Here is an 11471-nt window from a genome sequence, read left to right on the forward strand (position 1 = left end):
TGCAGGTCATGTCACTGTTAGAACTCTCCAGTGGCTCCCCTTCTCTGAGTATAAGACAACATCCTTGCAGTAGCTTACAAGACCCTATACCATCTGTCCCTCTCTGACCTCATCTCCTACTCTCCCTTGCATAGACAATGAATACACACTCCTGCCTCTGTCTTTGCACTTGCTCTTCTTCCTGCCTAGAATTCTCTTCCTCCATACATCCTTATGCTTGATTTCCTCATTTATTTTATGAATACCTCTTTCTGGTTGACACTTTGTTGATCACCATATCCAAGATTGCATCTGAATCTTATCATCCTGAAACTTTTTATCCCCTTTCCCTAACTGATCTCTCTAGAATCTGCCATTCAAAATACACTGTAGTGATTTGGAGCTGTATGTACCTCAGAAAATTAAAAAAAAAACATGTTCTTAAACTTAACCCATTCCTGTGGGTATGAACTCATTAAAGTAGGAATTTTGATGAAGCTACTCAATTAAGGTGGGGCCCAACTCAATCAGGATAGGTCTTAATCCTATCATTGGAGTTCTTTATGAGCAGAATAAAATTCAGACATAGAGCCAGGGAAAGCAGGAAGCTGAAGGACAACAGAACCTAGAAGAGAAGGAATAGGCCAGGAGAGGCTACCATGTACATTGCCATTTGAAAGAGAAGCCCAGGACCAAGGATCACTGGTGGCCCGCTCCAAAATCCAATCTTTACAAACAACACATTGTCATAATGACACCTTGATTTGGACTTCTCTTAGCCTCAGAACAATAAGCCAATAAACACTCATTTTTTAAGCCAACCCATTGCATGATATTTGCTTTGACAACCAAGAAACAAAATCATGCACTATTTTACCTATCTGTCTTGTCTTAGGTCCATGAGAGGAAAGAATTTTTTTCCATTGTGGTACCCTCAATGCTTAGTACAGCGTTGGCACATAATAGACATCTCAAAAAATGTGCTGATTAGTTAATAAGGCTCTGGTGGAACGTATATCCCAGTGGGAAATATGCAATAATCAAGTCACCAGACATGTAAAAATACAATAAAAACTGTGATGCTTGCTATGAAAAGTATACATCATATAATAAGAGGTTCTTCTTGTTCTAAGATTATTTGGTGATAGAGCTATGGAAAAAGGTGTCTCTGTGCTTCTTCTCAACACGCCACGTCCTCACTCTGAAACTTTCAGACCACACCCTTTGTTAAAGCTGCTCTAAACCATCGAAGTTTAGATTATTTTATTCACTCTTCTCTTTGCTTTCTCTTTCCCTTCTTCCGTCTCTACCCCATCAGTTATGATACCTCAAGGGAAATTTCTAAAGTATGTTTATTCAGCTAAAATTTTTGAGTCATAAGCACTTTAAATATCAAAGTAAACCTGTTGAAAACAATCTGGCAATTCTTCAGAAAGTTAAGTATAGAATTACCATGTGAACTAGCAATCACACTTCTAGGTTTATCCTCAAAAGAACTGAAAAGAACTGAAAACAGGACTCAGATATTTTCACATCCATGTTCATAGCAGCATTATTCACAATTGCCAAAAGATGAGGAAGCAACCCAACTATCCATCAACAGATGAATGGATAAACACAAGGTACTATATGCATACGATGGAATATTTTTCAGCCACAAAAAGGAACAAAATTCTGATACATGCAACAACATGGATGAACCCTGAAGACATTATGTTGAATGAAATAAGCCAGACACAAAAGGATAAATATTGCATGACCTCACTGACATGAAATAATTAAAACGCATAAATTCATAGAGCCAGAAACTTGAATGCAAGTTACCAGGGGCAGGAGTGGGGGTGGAGGTGGGGGATGCTTAATTGGTATAGAGTTTTTTGGGGGGGGTAATAGAAAAGTTTTTATAATGGATGGCAGTGATGGATGGCAGTGATGGCAACCCAATATTGTAAATGCAATAGAAACCATTTGATTATTTATTTGAATGTGGTTGAGGGGAAATTGTATATATGTTGCAGGAATAGAAATTTTTAGGATAATCAATAGGACTATACAACATCAACATTGAATCTTAATGTAAACTATGGACTATATATAGTTAATAGTATAATTATGGTAATATTGTTTCATAAATTTTAACAAAGGTATCACACTAGTGCAAAATGTTGAAAATAAGGAAAAGCATGTGTGTGATGGAGTGGTATATGGGAACTCTATTTTCTATATGATTTTTCTTAAACCTCTCAAATAAAAATTTAAAACCATAATTTGAATTTAAAAAAAAGCAGAGCAAGCACATTTTGGAAAGCTCATGTTATGCTTATGTTGCCTGCTTCTATGAATTGCACTTTCTTTTTTTTTTACCACACCCAGCATTTATCCACAAGCAACATTTATTGTCATTTCAAGCACACTCCTCTTTACTTTGCTGTGGATACCTAGTTAAGTGTTCAATGCTTGGTGTGATGCTACTTCACTCCCACGGTCCCTCTAGGAATGTGTGATTTAATGTGGTGCCTCACTTCTGTTTACAATGCCACCTCCTGATTCTAATATACAACCACACCATGTTATAAAGGTATATCCTATTTTGCTGAAGTGTTGTAGAAACCCAAATAGAATAATACATGTGAGAGAAGCCATATATCTATATCTATATATATATGTATATATATATATGTATATTCATAGGTTAATTATGATTTATTGTTCAAGAGAAACCATGAGATTATTACTCTGTTTAGAAAGCATGGATCCTTGCAAAAACATCCCAATCTGTGGTCATCTATCCTCGATTTAGATCTTTAGGAATATAGGGCATGTATCACCTACTTTGTGTCGTTAGAGAGGAACCGAAATAGAATCACCACAGAAAGAAGTCATCAAAAGCTTCGTGGTGGAGGCAGTATTTCATTGAGACCTTGATGAATGGGTGAAATTTGAATAGAAGGATGGGGCTGAAGATTCCTAGAGGACAGTAAGATGTAATTAAGCCAGCATGGTCTTTGACAACTGGAGACGTGTACCTTAGATCCAGCTCTTGCACACACTCAGTGCATGACATTGGGAGAGAAATCTCTCCTCACAATGCTGTCCTGAGGGTTTCTAATATACCTACCGTGTGTGAATAAGAAAGCACAGTGACTGGAATCTGCAAAGTGCTTGATGAAGGTGACAAACAGCATGAGCTGTGGGGACCTGCCTCACATGTTTTAGTAGCGATGAAAGGTTTAGTTGGTTTGAGTGCTGGCTCATGACAAAGCAATGATGACCGAGAAAACTGAGCTGTTATTCATATTTCACATAACCTCCTTAGGAAAAAATTTCTAACAAAATCGAGTAGAATAACTTACATAATGGCTTTGCTACTAAAAGACTTGATTTATCCAGTATAAGAAAATACTTGAATTCTCAGAAAGCTATATTCCCTGTTAACCTTTTCCTTTTTAAAGGAAGGAAATTACGTCTTTTATTACAATAGTATTTTTCATTCCTGCGGATTTGGAGTTAGAGATTGAAAAAAAACAATCTTAGGGGCTTTCATTCAACACTACCCTCTCCCCTCACCAACTTCTAATGAAAAACCACTGTACAATCTGGTCAGTTTATTTTTAACGAAAACAACATGAGTTGGAAATTTTGCTTCTGAGCTGAGCAAAGTTTTGGACATCTGGACCTCACCACTTGCTAATCTTCACCACGAGAAGCACAGAGCAAAGTTTCATTATGGCCAGTCTCTGAAGCCTGAGGCCCCTTGGAAAGTCTCCAGGGTATACATTCCTGTGTCTGAGAGCAAGATGCTCAGACAATGACTTCCCAGGCCACTATTTTTGAACACCAGATAGATTGTTCAATATGATACTTTGTTGTTTTTAAGAGCCCCAAAATGGCTCCGCGTGGGTGAAAGTGTGGTTTTTGGAGTACTTTCAACTTCTGCATTTCCTGATTTTTGTTTTTCTCAGTTTACTGCCTGCCATGTGCTGAAGTTCTCTAGGTTATCTAGAAGTTGAAGGACAGGTCTTTAAACATATACAGGAATCACTTATTCAACTTTTGGGGCGCAGTTGCCCAGGACTCATTGAGGATGAGAGAATGATAAAGTATTTATTAAAAGTCTAGACTAGGCTATGAGTTTAAGAAAAAAAAATTGTTTTTGATAGGAGAACTAAGTAAACTTATTGGTCACTCGAAAAACTGTGGAATAATGGGAATAGTTTTGAAATCAAACAAATACAGATTTTTAGCCATCTTCGCCATTTCCTAGCAAAGTGCCTTTGAGTATGCTGCCTCAGTTTTCTCCACATGCAAAATGTGAACAAATAATAGTAATATTAGCTAACCTCTATTGTGTAACTTACTTTATGCTAGGTTCTGTGCTAAGCATGTTGAATATATCGTCTCATTTAAGTCAAAGATAGGTGCTATTATCCCAATTTTCAGACTTGAACAACAATGTTGTGAAGCTGAAGCAACTATCCTGAAGGATTTTTAAAGATAATGTAAGCAAATGACTCAGCAACGTTACCTAATTCATGGAAGATACTTTACAAAGAGTAACTTTTTATATTCATAAATTGATATGCTTAGATGTAAAGATATTTTTAAAACATAAGTTGTGCCCATTCACAACTTATCCTCCCATGGCACGAAATTCTTCTAAGTAATAAAATGTGAGTGAGCAGACCTGAGGTTCTCACACTTGGTGTGAATGGGTGTATTAAAATCGCAAAGCGCAATGTTCAATTCCGACAGATTTTGATCCAGTAAACTGGAGTGCTGCCTAGGACTCTGCCTTTTTGATAAGCATTCCAGTAATTTCAAAGCAGGTGGTCAGCCTGGAATAATTGTTTGAACAAATATTGGACAAGAAGACCTATAAAGTTTCTCCCAGCTCTAAAATTCTTTCATTGTGATTTATTTGGGCGGGGGGCGGGGGGCGGGGGCAGGTGGTGGTCCATGGTCTGGGAATTAAACCCAGGTCTCCCACATGGCAGGCGAGCATTCTACCACTGAACCACCCATGCACCCCGTTGTGTGATTTTGTGTGTGTATATGTGTGCATGTGTGATTTCATATACATTGAAAAATGTGTGTTTGCTTGCCTTTTTTTTTTTTTTTTTTTTGGTGTGCTTCTCTTCAGCTACCACTGTCCTCTTCCTTGGATCTTTTTCCTGACTTCCTACCTCAAGACCTCCCACAAAACTTATTACTCCCCAGTGAGGTGTTGGATCATAAGGTTAAACATTTATCCAGGATTTTGCATTTTGACAAAATTCTCTTGGAACTGAAAACTTTTAAGGCCCAAATGAATCAAGCTTGAAAAGAAAAGAACGTTTGTTTTGGAAGGTCTAGTCCAATCTTTCACATCTTTCATAAAGGAACCTGGGAGGTTTCATAGTCAGAAGCACTGCCCAAGCTGTGTGGGGAGCTGCTGAGTGAATGTGCAACCATACACGTCCACCTTTGCAGGGTTAGGTGCAGGCAGCAGCAACCTTTGCATATTTCCTTTGTAGAACTTATCATGCAAAAATGAAATTGTTCATATGATTTTTTTTTCCTTATCAGAGTTTCATCTACTTGAGGGCAGAAACTGTCCTGTTGATCTCTACTACTGCCCAACAGGACATAATAGTTGGTAAAGAGAAGATTGCTTGCTTTTTTTTTTTTAACACTTTTATTCACACACTGTAAAATCCATTCTAATGATACAATTAGCGGCTCTCTGTATAATCACGTAGTTATGCATTCACCACTGCAATCAATATGAGAAAAATCCCATTTCTAATGAAAAAAAAAAATCCCATACCCTTCCCTTATATCCCTCCATTACTGGCGTTTAGCTTTGGTGTAATGCCTTTGTTACAATTAAAGAAAGAATATTCAATGTTACTATTAACTACAGACCTTAGTTTACATTAATTGTATTTTTTCCCAAATACTACCCCTTATTAACACCTTGTTATAGTGACATACACTTATTCTAGTTCATGTATAAACTTTATTATATTTGTTCAATTAACCACTGTCATGGTCTATTCTGGGTTTTGCTAAGTTATACAGTCCCAGTTATCCTCTAGCTTGCCTTCTTAGGGTAGACAAAACCCTATTCTTCCTCTTTCAGCCATATTCATACTCAACTTTGTTCATTATACTTACAATATTGTGCTAACATCACACAATATTGTGATATCCATTTCCGAACCTTTACAGTCTTATTAAACCTTCTGTACTCCTTAAGCATCAACTGCCCAATCTCTGCTCTTTTTCTATCTCCCAATAGCCTATGCTTTCGCATTTAACTCTGCTTGCTCACTGTAGTGAGTTCATATTAGTGAGGCCATACTGTATTTATCCTTTTGTTTCTGGATTTCGCTCAACATAATGTTCTCATGGTTCATCCACATTATTGCATGCATCATGACTTCATTCTGTTTTACACTGCATAATATTCCATCATATGTATATTCCACAGTTTGTTTATCCACTTGTCAGCTGATGGACACTTGGGCTGTTTCCATCTTTTGGCGATCATGAATCACACTGCTATAAACATTAGTGTGAAAATGTCTATTCATATTCCTGCTTTAGGTTCTTCTGAGTATTTACCTAGTAACGAGATTGCTGGATTATATGGCAATTCTAAACTTAGCTTTCCGAGGAATCCCAAATCTGCCTTCAGCATGGCTACACCATGTTAGTGAATGAGTGTCCCTATTTCTCCACATCCTCTCCAGCGGTTATAGTTTTCTGTTGTTGTTGTTTTTTTATAACAGCTGTAGGTGTGAAATGGTATCTCATTGTAGTTTTGATTTGCATTTCCCTAATAGCTAGTGAAGTTGAGCATCTTTCCATATACTTTTTAGCCATTTGTATTTCTTCTTTGGAAAAGTGTCTATCCATGTCTTTGGTTGCTTACATTTTTTAAGAAAATATTTTTATTGAGAAATCTTCACACAAATACATTCCATACATAGTGTACAATCAATAACTTGCAATATCATCAATAGTTGTGTATTCATCACCGTGGTCATTTTTTAAAACATTTGCATCACTCAGAAAAATAATTAAAAAGGAAAAAGAAAAATGTCATACTTAGATATACCTTACCCCGCTCTCTAGTTAACCATTAGTATTTCCCAATTTATTTTACCCTTTGTCCCCCCCTATTATTTATTCTTTATTTTTACCCTTTTTTTTTTAAACTCATCTGTCTATACTCTGGATAAAAGGAGCATCAGACACAAGGCTTTCACAATCACACAGTCACGCTGTAAACCTTATATCTTTATACAATCATCTTCAAGAATCAAAGCTATTGGAACAAAGCTCAACAGTTGCAGGTAGTTCTCTCCAGCCACTCCAATGCACCATAAACTAAAAAGGGATATCTGTATAATGCATAAGAATAACCTCCAGAACAACCTCTGGACTTTGTTTTTGAAATCTCTCCACCACTGAAACTTTGTCTCATTTCTCTCTTCCCCCATTTTGTCAAGTAGCCTTTCTCAACTCCTTGATGATGGGTTCTGGCTCATCTTGGGACTTTTGTCAGGGAGATTTAAACACCTGGGAGTCATAGGGTGGGAGGGCAGTGAGTTCACTTGTTGAGTTGGCTTAGAGAAAGAGGCCACATCTGGATTGTTTGCTTTTTAACACATTGAAATGCCAGGGGAAATGAGATCTTTCAAATAATACGGAACTCTTCAGAGGCCTTTTTCCTCTCTGTAGGTAGGTGCATTTCCAAAGACCAAATTTCTCATCATTTGCCCATTGATGCAATATAAGGAATTTGGTTCCAGTAACTGGTGGAGATTATCTTCACAAAAATAGCTCATAAGTGGAGACAGGCAAGTTCCAAAGAAAGAATAGCATGTTAGAAATGATGTGTTATCTGTAGAATTGCTATTATCCACTCTAATGACATTCCCATTTAAATAATCCCTGCCAGTTATTGGAATTGGATCACCCTCTATGCTAGGAAATCCTGGGACCATATTGGCAAATTCCTCCTTTTTGGTTCTCTTTGTTTAGAGTCTCTACTGATCATTGCCTTTACTTTGTAATAAACATTCTGTTATAGCTAAATTTCAACCCATCTTGATGTAATTAAAATTCAGTATCCTTGATGACACTTAAGAAACAACTACTTGACGTCCAGCTAATTGACAAATAATTTAGGAATCTGTTTGAGAATGGTTTCCGCCTCACCTGACTCCTCTTCTCTCCCCACCTGCACACTGGCTAAAGGTACCAATAAGGATCTTTTCATATTTTGATACCAGAGGAGGATAGGAAGAGTCAGCCACATCAGCACAATTAGATAAAACACCATTAACGCATTCTGTTCGCTGCAACACTTTGCTGAATTTATTCAACATAATCCTGCCTCCCACACATATTGGTTACTATAAGAGGTTCCTTCACGGAGGTATGGCTGCAACATAAAAAGTGAAATCAGAATGATTCCTATTTTGACAGTTATCCTGGATCTGTTCTGAAATTAGTTATTTATGCCCCATACAGGTAACCTTAAACAGCCCGATTAACTGTCAGGGACTGAACAGCCCTAAAAGGATGTGTGATTGGGGTGTTCTCTCTTTTTGCTTAAGCAGGGGAGAAATCCACACGTAAGGGCAGCAATGGTGATATGTGCCTTGGGACTGAGGAAAAGGGAGAATAGACAACAGGAGTGGGAAGAAAGAACCCACGATTAAATAAGAAGTTCACTTGACTGAAAGTTAGGGAGCAGGTACTTATGGGAGATTTGAAGGTAGGGAGGGAAGGGTCTCTTTGTCCCCGAACAAGAGGAAACACCAATAAATGTGTAGCATAATTTAGACCATTACTTTATTATCAAAAATAAAACCCAAGCCTATGTAAATAAATGTATGTATAGTCATCATGATAGGAGGCAAAAAATGTTATCCAAAGCAGAAAGAAAAGTTAAGTAATAAAGTGACTCTAATTTCATTGAGTGTAGAAACCATGTCTCAACTTTGTATCCCCACCACTGGTCTAGGCACCAGGGAGGGTTCAAACGTTTGGTGACTGGAGGATAATGACTCATACTTAACATGATGCCAAGTACTATTCTAATCACCTTACATATATTCATTTAATCTGTAGAGCCCTGTAGGATTCATACCATTGAAATCCTCCTTCTACAGGTGAGGAAACAGGTTTAGATCACAGTGGTAGAGCCAGAATTTGAACCCCTAGCTCTGAAGTTTGGCTCTGACCAATAGGTTGTATTTCCTGAAAGAATAAACTAGGGAAACCATGGCAAAAAGACATACTGACTCTTTAGTCTTTGAGAAGAGGAACCTCTTTGGCATTTCTTGTGTTCTTGCTTCTGATCAGATTCATAGCTGACAGCCACCAGCTGAACCTCCGTAGAATTCTGGAGTTGCTGAGTTCCTGGGTGGTGTATGTAGTGTGTGAAAGCAAAACAGACACCTGCACGTGCTTTGATTTTGAATAAGCAATCACATCAAATTCTTCAGATAGTGGGCAAAAAAGCATCTGCACCCCAAGATAAGCAAACAAGCAGGGTCTACATACCACTACATCTAAGTCTCTAAAATAATTTTTTTTTCTGTGGAAAACAACTGTATCCCTGACTTTGGCAATGTGATGTCTGAAGGTAACTAATGACTTTTAAGAATATGATAATCATGTGAAAAAATTGCTCTTTTCCAACCGCGAGCAGACTAATTGTAAATTTGATGATCTTGGTAGCCTTATTTTTATTGCATTTTTAATTTTTTGTTGTGTATATATATTTTTAGGTTTTCTAAAGTCAAGACTCCCTCTTTGGAAAGCAAGTTAGCTACTTTTGTTTTCTAAACGCCTGTCTCTGAGTTTCCCTTTTGCAGTGAATGAGCATTAAACTAAGTTTCAGAATTCACACATCCAGGCAGGGTTTTGTTGCACCCAACTTTGTGAACTCAGCCAGATCTCTCCACTCTCTAAACATTGTTCTCTGACAAATATGAATACTTGTGCTGCTTTGCTCCCATGGTCTCTCTGAGAATGATATATAATGTTTATAAAAAAGGAGTTTATATAAAAATAAAATATAAAAGTACTTTGAAAAGTATAAAGTACATGATGTAGATGGTATTGTCTTCCATATCTCCCCAGTCACTGGAGAACCAGCCAGGCTCATCTTATTTTGTTAAAAGGGAAAGAGAGGAAGGGCCAGCCTACTTACGGCAGTTGGGATGAAGCCAGCCAGCTTAGGAGAAAGAATGTCTTTTAGTCTTATTATATTTTAACAGCTACCTAATTGGCAGGCACAGGTGCTAAGGGTTTTGAATACATTGATCCTGTCCATTCTCAGAACCACCCCATAAACCAGGTACACTACTGCCAGTTTATAGCCGAGAAGTATATGCTCAGGATTACACACGTCAGGATTGGCACCGAGACAATATAGTATAGAATTTCTATACTATTCTATACAATAGTATAGAAATACAATTCTTCTATATGCAAATGAACAGGATGATATAAATGTAGGTTTTATTAAGCCTGGAAGCATTTTGGTTTAGGGCTGTAAATGCCCCATTCCTACCTGATATAATATTTTAAAATTCCTGCAAGGCAAGAGAGAAATTACTCCTGTTTAGAACATCAGGGCACAATGTCATTCTTTCTGTGTACATGTACTTTAAGGGGGATAAGGCAACAAAAGTAAGGATTTATCAACTATACTAGATCAGATCTTTCTATTTCACTTTCTATCAGATATAGGCAAGGAATGAGCCACCATACTAACAAGCACAGTTGTTACAGATTATCTTCCAAGATCCTCTCAGTAACAGAGGATCTATTGTTCATGATTTAATATGAACATTTTGGAAGTATTTTTTGTTTTCAATACCTATTGATTTTGATTTTATGATAACACATTTTCAAAAGCTTATTTAGTATTTATGCTACTTTATTTCTCTCCCCCTAGAAGATCTCATCCATTTTGAAGAATGAATGAGTATAGAGATACAATTTGATACAATTGGAAGACAGGTCTTTTTGTGCAATTCTCATTAACCTTTCACTGTAATTCCTAATACTTGACCATCAGGAGCAGAATAACATATTAAGACATGATATATAATGGGTCACATTTGGGTCACAATTGATTCCACAATGCTCATCAATCTCCTAAATATAATTCAGGTTATTTTACCTTAAGATGATTTCATTAAACTGGTTTAAAATTCATTACTTTTTTGGGGGTGGTGGGGGTGGGAATCACACAAATGTATGAAATTATCCTGAAATCAATCCCTATATATATTATTGCATAAATTTAATAGTGTAGTCCATAAAGCTATGTAGTACAGATGCATGTCTAGGTAAAACATAGAAGAAACGAAAGGGGAGAGAAAGAGAAGAACCCCAGAGAAAGGGGGGAAAAAAGTGATTGGGCAAATTGAAAATTGAAAAAAAAATTATCAGCTATCAAAAAAACAATTGAGAGTTTGAGG

This window comes from Tamandua tetradactyla, chromosome 7 (assembly GCF_023851605.1).
Source record: "Tamandua tetradactyla isolate mTamTet1 chromosome 7, mTamTet1.pri, whole genome shotgun sequence".
NCBI classification, from domain to species: Eukaryota; Metazoa; Chordata; class Mammalia; order Pilosa; family Myrmecophagidae; genus Tamandua; species Tamandua tetradactyla.